The sequence below is a fragment of the Humulus lupulus genome, chromosome X (genome assembly GCF_963169125.1).
Source record: "Humulus lupulus chromosome X, drHumLupu1.1, whole genome shotgun sequence".
NCBI lineage: Eukaryota > Viridiplantae > Streptophyta > Magnoliopsida > Rosales > Cannabaceae > Humulus > Humulus lupulus.
The window spans coordinates 213,503,639-213,515,281 of NC_084802.1; the positions used below are offsets into that span (position 1 = coordinate 213,503,639).

The window sequence follows — 11,643 nt, forward strand, 5'->3', positions numbered from 1 at the left end:
ATGAGTCCATATGGGTGGAGATGGTTAGCTTCTGAGCTCGAGAAGCAGAAGGTCTCTTGGCGAGCTGAGCAGAGGATGTTTGACCCGCCACAGGAGGTCAGGATTCGACCACGACAGGGATACCAGCCTGCGAGGCCGGTGCCACCGTAGAGACGACAGCCTGTGAGGTCGTGGGGGCGCTGATCTGGCCAGTCGGCGTAGCAGCAGAGCTCGAAGCCGGCGGGGGAGGAGGAGGTGTTTTCTTAGATCTCTTGGAGCCTTTCCCCGGCTGGCTGGTCTTCACCGACCCTGCCCTGGGGCGTTTGCTCCTCTTGGCGCCTGCATTGTCGATAAGGGCGTCGAGGTCGGAGTCCATCTCGCCTGCACAAGTCACAACACTGAGTCAATAAAAGAGAAATTTACAGCAAGTAATTTCGGTAACAGACACAGAGTGATATGGAGGAAACCTAACTGGAACTCTCCCCCGAGCTCGAACTTGGGGATCATGAAATTCCCCCGTCTTCAGAGGAGGCGGGGGGAGTGCCTTCCCTATAAGTAGGGGATAACCTCGAGAGGTCCCTATAGTCATTGGTCCCGTACTGCACCGCTATCCCATTCCACACCTCGTCCGTGGTGTACATGGTATCATATTTCCCGAGCCCACTATCGAACCTATGGACACAGTCGTCTACCCAACTCCATATGTAGAGGTGGTATCTATCCTGTGGGCACGAGACTAACCTATTGGGCCTGTGTTCTAGTAGTGTGGGGGACCACATCCTCGAGGTAGGGAGGACTTTACCTTCATCTGAGTCCGAGCTCGAGGCTTCATCGTTGGCCTCATTCCCGGACTGCGGACTCCTCAGACGAACTGGGAGTGTTGGCCTCCTCTCTCTCCTCGGAGGGAGGGCGCCTGTAGGCAGGGGCACCTCCTCCCAACGTTCGTATTTTTTATTAGACCAGTCAGAGGTTGACTGGCCTTCTCCCAACAACCCACAGGCTCGGAGCTTGCCCTCTTGAAGAAGATACGAAAGAGACCTCCTGCCATAAGGAAGTCGGAGCAAGGCCTCTCTGTGCTCCCCCATTGCCTTGGTGGGGGAGGGACGCTTAAAATTAGCTGAAAAGCGAAACACATTTCAGCTAGGTACGGTCTTAAGGGCTAAAATTCCGAGCTCAAAAAAAAAATATATAATAATAAAAGTAACAAGAGTACTTACGAATCCGCCTGAACGAACGATGTCGAGACAGGGACAAACCGTCTGTCCAGAAAAAAGCCTTTTTGGAGTCAGGAGGGTGGTTTGGAAGATCTTCAAAAATCTTCGTCTCTTTGGGGTAGCTCGAAAGATAATAAAAGCCATCTCCTCCCCGAGCTCGGGAGGGGTTACTTTTCAAACAAAAGAGATATAAGATCTCTTGAGGTGAGGGTCCTTCCCACCCCAGCTCGTGGAACAAGGACCTCAGGGCAGACATCACCCTGTATGAATTGGTGTTGAGTTGGAATGGAGCCAACCCAACGAAATCAGCGAAGTCTCTGAAAAAGGACTTCAAGGGCAGCAGAGATCCTCCCCTCATATGATTCTGGCTCCAGGCCGAATATTTCACACTGACGTCGCGGCCCCCAGGGGCAAAACAGCTCCGTTCATGACTAGCTGGAGCTCGACACTTCAGGGTGTCCAACGAACTAAGGCCATGGAGGGCCAAAATGTCAGTTATTTGGTCGGTGGTGGTAACCGAGCTCTGGTAGAGCTCGGCTTCGAACATCTCTCTCCGAGGCTGCGAGGACGAAGGTTCTGCCATTAAAGAAAATTGGAGTTCCCCTGGATGATATGCAACCGTGACTTTTAACACAGGGTCGAGGGGAATTGGCCTAGGTCCTGGGTTGGGCTCCGGATAGATGGCCTCCCGAAGAACTCTTCTCTTCTTTTCAATGACCTCGTCTATCTGACGGCGATAGTGGGCTCGAGTGTCCTCTTGCTCGCGCGCAAGCTCGTATTCTTGTATCCGACGCTGATTCCGGACGAACAGTGATTCTGGGCTCGGAGATTTAGGCTCGTAAGGGATGGCTCGCAATGACCCCTACCGTCTTTCCAGATTCTGTGACATCTAACGAGAAAGAAAAAATGGTGAGGGCCATGCATGCAAGAATCATGAGCTCGGGGATTTAGGAACAAGAAATTAAATGTTGAGACCCTTACAAAAGAGTCAAAGCGTGTGTTCCACGGGAGAGAAAAGAAGCGTGGAAGATTTTTTGAAAATCCTGAAATTCAAGGGAAAGAAAGGTGGCGGTTAGCCAGGAAGGGCATTCTCGGTTTTCGTGCATTTGTCAAGGACAAGGGTTTTTACCCGAAAACTTATTAGACAAGAAACATGGCCTAAAATTTTCAAAACCCAGAAAATTGAAACTTTGCTCAAACGTTAAAACTGGATATAAACCAGTGATGCGAAATCCAGCAGGGGAAGTCTAGGAAACTTGAAAGCCTATCGAAGTGAAACCCCCTATCTTATTATTCTAAGAACGTAAACTAGCATTCACAGCAAAAACAGTATAAAAAAAAAACAACAGAAATGGCATACTTACACAGTGATGGTGATTGCAGAGAAATCGTCGACTGAAGAAGAGGTTGCAAGAAAGAACTCACTGACTCGAACAGACCAGGATTTCTTTGTTTCTTGGGTCGAGAAAACATGCGCAGGACAGAAGCTTCTTAGGAGAGTTTGATTTTCTGGTTGTTTTTCTTTTCTTGCTTATGATGAACAAACGTGAAGAAGAAGATGAAGAGGGGGGGGGGGGGGGGGGGGTCTTGTATATATAGGTGGAAAAATGGAATTAATTAGGAGCGTCGAATGAAATCCTCACTAGATCGAACGGATGGGGATCAATGACAAGAAGGCGCCGAAAAGTTGTCAGACGGACGATCGTGGGCATGTTTCCAATGTACTCAAGTGCCTAAAGTGAGCAATACCCAGCTGACGCGTGTCCATTTTCAAAGGTGTGACGGTACAGTTCTCAGAGAAAATATTTCAAAAGTTTCCTTCTCTTAGGATTCGAACAAATACTTTTGAGGGGGCAAAATGTTATACCCAGATTTCGAGCTATAGTAAATATGACCTCGAAAGCTGAGTTCGCAATAAATGGTCTCGTGAGGGTTAGGGCATGCTCTAGGATTGTAAATCGAGCCTGCAAAGTACGATACACGACCTCGAGTATCGTGACCTCGAAATGATCTCGACCTCGAAAGGGAGCTCTGAGAGCACCCTCATCTTCAAGAACAACTTCGGAGCAGGGGTCTTGAGCTCGACGTACTATCTCGAAAGCCACGTTAGCTCGGGAGATGTCACTGGCTCGGGCAATGATGGGAAACTTGGGAGGCAAGAGCCTTAGAGATACGCGATCGCCGCTTTGAATATCAACAAGTATTATAAACATGAGATGTAATCCTCATTTATTAATGTAAATCCCCAAGAATCGTGGGATATTATTTAATCAGTTATGCGTTTCTTGGTCTTCAGGGACGTTTCCTTTTATATCTGATTATAGGCATTTAAAGCCATTTATTTTATTCACAAAAGAGTAACTACCCAAAATATGTGGGATAGTATTCTGCATCCTTCTCTATAAATAGAGAAGCCATGCACCATTGTAAATGACCGAAATTCTGTTCCTTGAGAGAAAACTCTGGAGAATTCATACTAAAGAATTTTTCAGAGATAATCTTGAGATTAATAACAGAGACTCGTGGACTAGGCAGATTTAACTGCTGAACCACGTAAAAAATCGTGTGTTTGATTTGTTTGTTTCGTTTGGCCATTGTCATTTATTGTTTTTGTGCTCTTCTTTTATCTGTTGACGAAAAACGGCGTCAACAAATGCATGTTTCCATAAATCTATTCCAATTCCTTAACATTATGCTCTAATTCTGATTGGTTGAGTTATTAATTATTTCTCATAAAAAACGTGTACAACTAAGTTCATTACAATTAATTATATTAAATGTATGTCTCCATAAATCCATTCCAATCTCTAACAACATGCTCTAATTTTGATTGGTTGATATATTAATCATTAAATTCTAAATTAACATACATAATTTTTATTTTTATTTATTTAATATGATATTAATGTCAACAACTACCATTTTAAACTTCCAATAAACATTAAAACTTATGTTTTTAATATTGTTAATAAATAAGTAATTTAGAAGTAAACTATTCAACTTCTCCCAATTATTGATCATCTTCTAATTTCTCAAAAATGATAAATAATAATAAAAATTTCTTTATTTTACACAACTTGATTGAGAATAACAAAAGCCACTTCATAACATGAAGTAAAGATCCATGTCTCTAGTACTATATTCCTATGCTTGAAATGAACTCTCGAACATCTTTCAATAATTTTGCTTTATTTTTGTTGAAATTTGACCATGCAATCCATGAAGCTATGCAACATCTTTCTTCATTAGAGTTGAACTACAATAGAGAAATCTTTTTCACTCAAGTATAGTATCATAAGAACAAAATAAAATAAAACGTACCATTCAATTTCGAATTTTAAAATAGGAGAAAAATATGATAATTTGTTTGTAAGTATAAAGAAATTTTTTTTGAGAATCTTAAATGAAACACTTTAAAATATCTTGAGCTTTTTCATCAAACACTTGCGAAATTGTTCTTGTGGGTTTTTACTAAACAAGTTTTTCAAGAGAAATAAGATTCTCATCTTTTTTAATTTCAAATCCTACATACACATAAAAATAAGTTTGAATCTTTTTTAAAAGAAAAAAAAAGTTCTAGTAGTGAATTTCGAAATATGTAAAAATAAAGAAAGCACAAAAATGATTGAAAGTCTTACAAGAAACACCATGAAAAATCTAGAGCTTTTTCATCAAATACTTTAAAAAAAATGTTCTTGTGAGTTTTTACTAAACAAATTTTTCAAGAGAAAAAAGATTTAGTCATCTTTTTTAATTTCAAATCCTACATGACAAATAAAACTAAGTTGGTTTTTTTTAAAAAAAAAAAAGATCTAGTAGTGAATTTCGAAATATGAAATTGGAGAAATAGATGATAAATTGTTTGTAAAAATAAAGAAATCACAAAAATGATTGAAAATCTTGCAAGAAACACTATGAAAAATCTAGAACTTTTTCATCAATCATTTTAAAAAAAAATTATTCTTGTGAGATTTTACTAAAGAAGTTTTCAAGAGAAATAAGATTTAGTCATTTTTTTGAATTTCAAATCCTACAAGACAAATAAAACTAAGTTGAATTTTTTTTTTTAAAAAAAAAAGCTCTAGTAGTGAATTTCGAAATATGAAATTGGAGAAATAGATGATAATTTTTTTGTAAAAATAAAGAAAGCAAAAAAACGATTGAAAATCTTACAATGAACACTATGAAAAATCTAGAGCTTTTTCATCAAACACTTTCAAAAAAATAATTCTTGTGGGTTTTCACTAAACAAGTTTTTCAAGAGAAATATGATTTACTCATCTATGTGAATTTCAAATCCTACATAACAAAAAAAAGTTGGAATTTTTTTGAAAAAAAATAGAAAATCTACTAGTGATTTTCGAAAATGACTTAGAAATCTTACTTGAAAACACTTTCAAAAATTGGAGCTTCTTCAATAAACAAGTTTTTTAAGATGAGTAAATTTTGTATAAAAATATATATAATATATATAAATTTCGAAATATGCATCATTAATTAGCCAACTAATTGTAGTTGGGAAGATAGGAGTCATTAATGTATAAGGAATGAATCTGGAAAGAACATGGAATGAACAAGGAATGAAAGGAATGGAGAAGGAATGGAGATAAAGAATCTTGGAATGAATCTTAAATAATGATTTTTTAATTATTTAATTTAATTAAAAGGTGACCGCCATGTCAGCAGGTAGCCCATTACCAAGTTTGAAAAAGTCAAAGATAGCATTAATTAACATCTTTAAATGTGGACCATTGGATTTTAATCCAATGGCTATTAATTGACAACCCATCCATGGGGAAAAAACTCAATCACCATTAAGAGTGAACCCATATATATATATATATAGGGAGTGATTACAAAGCATCCACTTTTTTTTACAACAACGATGTATCATTTTTCTATTTTCGGCACATGGATAGATATAATCCCCAATTTTTTATATGACGGTGTACATTGTAGCTATCTAGAATATCTTACAAATTTTCAAGAGATTCCGAATAAATTATAGTATCGAAAACAGGGTTCAAACATCTTATTGCACACGTGCTTATTTTTGTTGTATACGCTTGTAAAAATTAATTATTTGAACCTTATTTTTGGTACTATAAATTATTTGGAATTTCTTGAAAATTTTCAAAGTATCTTAAATGATTACAATGTAAACTTTCATACAATTTTTTTTAAAAATAATTATCAAAATATAGAAAATACAAATTGGTTGCACTAATATTGTGAAAAAAGTAAATACATTATCGTCGCATCTTATATATATCTTACCTATTATATAAATGACTATTAAACAATATTTTGTATTTAACAGAATTTATAAGTTGGTTATTAACACTTTAATAGAATCTGTAATTCAGTCAAGCAAAATAGTTGAGAAATATACAACCATTACCATAGGACACAACCATTAGCATTTGCAAGCATGATAAAAATCATCTCATTTATTTATGAATCCTAAAATAACACAATAGTAAATTTGAAGTATAAGTTCGTACAATCTGCTATTAAACCTATAGAGAAGGTAAAAAAAAGATTTACATAAATATAAAAATTCATTATCTTAGAGGTTCACTATTCATGTTCAACAATTAAGAAGACTAAACACTCATTTCTTGAATTATTTTTCTCTTTTCAGAGGTGTTAAGGAATACATTGTGATTTCTTCTTTCAAGCTTTGAAGGAACATTTAAAAGGTCAGTAAAAAAAACTACAAAACATGCATTATTCAAAAACATTTCTTAGCATATATGAGTCTGCACATTCCAATTGCAAACATATACTGAATCTCTAGCCTCACCAGCACCACTAGCCCCCTCAAAACCTGATATCAGAAACACGTTTTGTGTTCCATTTTTGTGTTGGTGGAACACAATAATTACAAGTAGTTTGTCCTGTTTCTTTCTTCCTGATGAAAAGTTTTGTCCCCTGCTTGAATACAAAAATGATATATTTATATCATATTAGATTGTCAAACCAATATTTCTATCATAAATATACAAGTTGATCACATGCTCCTAGAATTTTTGGATATAATATTCATAAATATCCAAATTAAAAAATGACCAAATATAACTAGGGACCCATCGATTAGGGAAAAAAAAATGAGACAGTGAGTGAGACTTACCAGCCCAGAAACCATCAATCCAAAAAGTGAGAATATTCTATGTACACTCTTATATTAAATACAGAGGATATTATATTTCGTATAACACCCTTATATGCTATGTACAGTGGATATTTAAAAAAAAATCATACTATCTTAATTATAAAGAGTGTGCTTATTTAGGATTTATATATTCTGAAATCATTGTTAGTTGTTATTTTAAAATTTTGTTACATAAGAAAACATATATATATATATACAATTAATTACAAAAAAGAGCTCCTAAAAATTACAAATATCATCATTATTATCTATTTATATATATATAAATTTATATTATAAAACACAACAACTTACTATCCAATTAATTTATATTTTTTCTCTCAAACCCTAGCACAACCCTTATTGCTAATTATTTAATTTTTTTTATGATCAATTTACTAATATTTGTTAGGAAAATATAAATTGCCTCAATGGAAATGGTAAGAAAATGTTACAACTCTATGCAAAATATTACAATAGACAATGTTGATTAAATAAAGTGTTACAACTCTATAACTGAAAATACAAATAAAACAAAGGAAATGAAGAAGATGATGAGGAAGAAGAGAATAGTAAAATACAACTCTAAGCAAAATGTTACAAATAAAATAAAGTGTTTGGACCAAATGAAAAGATTACAACTCTTAAACAAAATATACAAGTAAATAGAACAAGAGAATAAGAAGAAGAACAATAGAATAAAAAGAAGAACAGAAACACAAGTAAACTCTCACTTACACAACCTAAGTGAAGAGGGTTGGGGATCACCAACTTGAACAAGGTTTAAAACCTTTGTCCAAAAGCTTATTTCCCCCTAACTCAAGCACTAAGGGATCTCTCTTAGATATTGGAAAAGCTTTCTGGAATTATCAAGCCTCAAGGTGTTTCTAGCCAAGTGCTCTAGTGGATAGAAAATGTTGTGTCTTTCAAGTGAGCTATAGGCTCCTATTTATAGAGTTTAGAGACACCCTTTCAATTTCAAATTCCACCAACCCCCATGGCTGTTACCAATGTTTAATTGGATTAATATGGAATTAAAAAAGAGATTTGAGAGTTATTTGTGTTTTTTGAGCCGTTCAACAAAGATTGAAAAAACTGAAAATTGGTCAGTTTTTGGCCTGTGGCCGCGGCCAGAGACATTAGTGGCCGCGGCCACTGGTCTCTGTCCCACAGGCCGCGGCCACCAACATTCAGTGGCCGCGGCCACCGACCAATTTCAGCACTTAAAATTGTGCTGTTTTTCCAAACGGTTCCAAACCCTCCCAAATGATTTTGTAACTCCCAAAACACATTATTGGGGTTAAAATCATATCTCTAACAACCATATCACATATGGCTTTATGAAATTCATCTCAATATTGTGTAACAACAATTTACACAATAAAGGGTAATATTTGGAAGTTACAAATTTGTAACACCAAAAATGTTACATTATTTGGATATATCTCATATATCTAAATATTGTAACTCTCTATTATATGTTACAATATGTGACACACTTTGTCACATTTATTTAATCTAAAACATTATATTATAATATAATATAATATTGTAACTACAAGAAAAAATGCTTTTAATAACACCAAAAATGTGTTATCAAAACATACCATAACACTTTATGATGGGTTAAGTTATCGTAGGTTAGGGAACTTTACATAACACTTTATCATTGTTATACAGATGTGTTATTATACTGTCAACGATAACACACTTTCTGTGTTATTTTAATAAATAGATAAGTGTTTAATTATATTATTTATAGTCGATTATATAATACATTTCAATACTTATAAATTTGTGTTATACTACACTTTAGTATAACAATTTTTTTGTGTTATACTACACTTTAGTATAACACATTATTTGTGTTATATAATGAAGTTTGCATAACAAAATTCTTTACTTATAAAAAGTTTTATTGTAATAGATATTATAACATATTTTTCGTATTATTTTAATATTTAGATAAGTTTAAATTTTCATTATATATTCATTTATATAAAACTAATTGTTATCCAAAAAACAGGCATGGATGACATGGCAGTCATTTAATACACGTGGCTGACATCTGGCAGGATTCATGCTCGACTATCGACCAGGAAGATATCTATTGGCAATACGCTCAATCTCTATATATGACCAGCCTGGTCGTATACACGCTATATACGGAGAAAATCTCATGCAGTTATGATCGAATCCGAAATTATCTCCCATGATTTCCTGAGTATCCGATTATTTAGGAAAGAATATCTGTAACAAATTAATGTAATCTTCCTTGAGCCTATAAATAGAGAAAGATAGCTCAAGGAAGGGGGACTTTTGCTTTCTGATTATCTGAGATTAGAGTTATTCTATATTATATATTGTTTTGTTCTTCAGAGGTTGGTGAAACTCATTGAACCCTAGTTCTTTGATCACTCCTTTGAATCCTATATCAATAACAGTTCAAGTGGACGTAGGTTATTACCAGATTCTGGGGCCGAACCACTATAAACTCTTGTGTTCTTTATCGTTTTTGTCATCACATTCATTTCAACGCATTTGTCCACATCAAGCGTATTTGACTCCGTGTTAGTTGGCCAAAATCAGGGTCAACACTAATTTATTCTATTATATTTTAATTTTTTTATATAATTAAAATTAGCTTTCTAACTTGATTTTCAAATAACAAATAGTAAAAGCATTCAACATTATATTAACAATCCACAAATTAGTTTAAAACATTCAACATTGTCATCAACAACAAAATGTTCTTAAAGTATTCAAGTAGTCTTATATTCAACATATAAGTCCAGCACAGGGTAGTAAAGGAATGTGATGTGAGGATTATAGCAAGGACAAAACAAGATACTGAGAAGTAAAAGAATGCAGTGTAGACAACCAAGTGAGGAACCCCATCTTTCAATGTATGACATTGATCATTTGTTGCCAAGTTGAATACTGGTCAGAATAGAGAAAAGCATACACCAGCAAAGAAACATATGGACAGTCCAATGAGAGTGCTTTTCCCAAACACCTGTAGCAAGAGTTATAATTATTAAATGTGATAGAGAATCTGAGATGTTTGGATTTGAATGTCAGGTGATGAATGTCCAAATATTGTTGTGTAGTATTTTTGCAACACAAGATTATCACTTTTCATCTAAATGTGAGAATTTTAATTGATTTTCCATACTAAAAATTATTATCTTTTACAGTGCCATCAATAGTGGTACAACTAGTTTTTTGCTCATTCTCATTATCCTTGAGTGCACCATCAAACAAAACAGTTAAGTAAAAATTGCATCACTCAACAAGCTCGATGATTTTTATTTTTAAAAATGAATAAAAACAAGATAATTCTTTGATAACCTTAACATTTAATGAATGAAACATACCCCTCTTTAGATGAAAAACCTTCAAGCTTTTCTTTATTATCAGCTGCATTAGATGAGTGGACAGTAGAAGCAAGGCAAACTGCAACCAAGAAGCAGCCAACACCAGGGAAAAGGATCTCGGCTCTATTAATTCTATTGTCTAAAAGTAATTCGAGGTTGTTCCTGTCACCATTAAAGATTGCAACAGAAGCAAAAAATTCAGTATCTATAAGAGGAACACAGACAAACATCAACATTTAGAAATGGTCAGAGAGAGAGAGAGAATGAAAGAAAGGACCTATAACAACTGTTATGCTTACAGTGATCACTTCTGTGACTGATAAGCCAACAAAAGCCCAAGCATACTGAGTTGAGAGATTTCCAAGGCTAAGTACCACCCCTCCTGCCATTGCAAACATCACAGAAGGCCAATTATCCTACACCAATCACCCTAACATGAATCGAAACCAAATACATACAATACAATACATCTCCATTATGGCAAACAGATGAAATTTTCATTATGTTGTGTTCCTTATCACTGGTCTCTCTAAATAACACCACAGTCATCAAAGAGAATAGAGAATGAATGAACTAAACTTTATCTAAATATATGCAAGTGTTGAATATTTGTGATTCAACACTTGTAATGAGCTAAAAAATATAATCAATACTGAATTAATCATGAGAAGGAGCAGCCAAAAGAATTATATAAAAAAAGAAGAGGAAAAACAAAAAAGAATGGATTATAGACATGTCTCATAATAATTGGACCTTTTTATTAAACTTCACGGAGACAAGACTGTCACAATAAAATTGTCTAGCAATATTTTTATCTCATTTTCTTATCTAACTTTTAGCTTCTATAAAAATAAATTGCAATGGTTAAAATAACATAATGTTTCTGCTCAAATTCTGTTTTTGAAGAAGAAATTGTCTC

General features: G+C 34.7%; 1 long non-coding RNA gene across 1 annotated transcript; it reads right to left on the reverse strand.

The window, feature by feature from the left end:
- Window positions 1-10,139: 10,139 nt before the first annotated feature.
- Window positions 10,140-11,207, reverse strand: LOC133804914 (uncharacterized). Its single transcript, XR_009878703.1, has 3 exons — window positions 11,002-11,207; window positions 10,725-10,886; window positions 10,140-10,363 (listed from the first exon to the last, which is right to left on the reverse strand). It is a non-coding gene; the product is annotated as an uncharacterized LOC133804914 (long non-coding RNA).
- Between the last annotated feature and the right edge of the window lie 436 nt (window positions 11,208-11,643).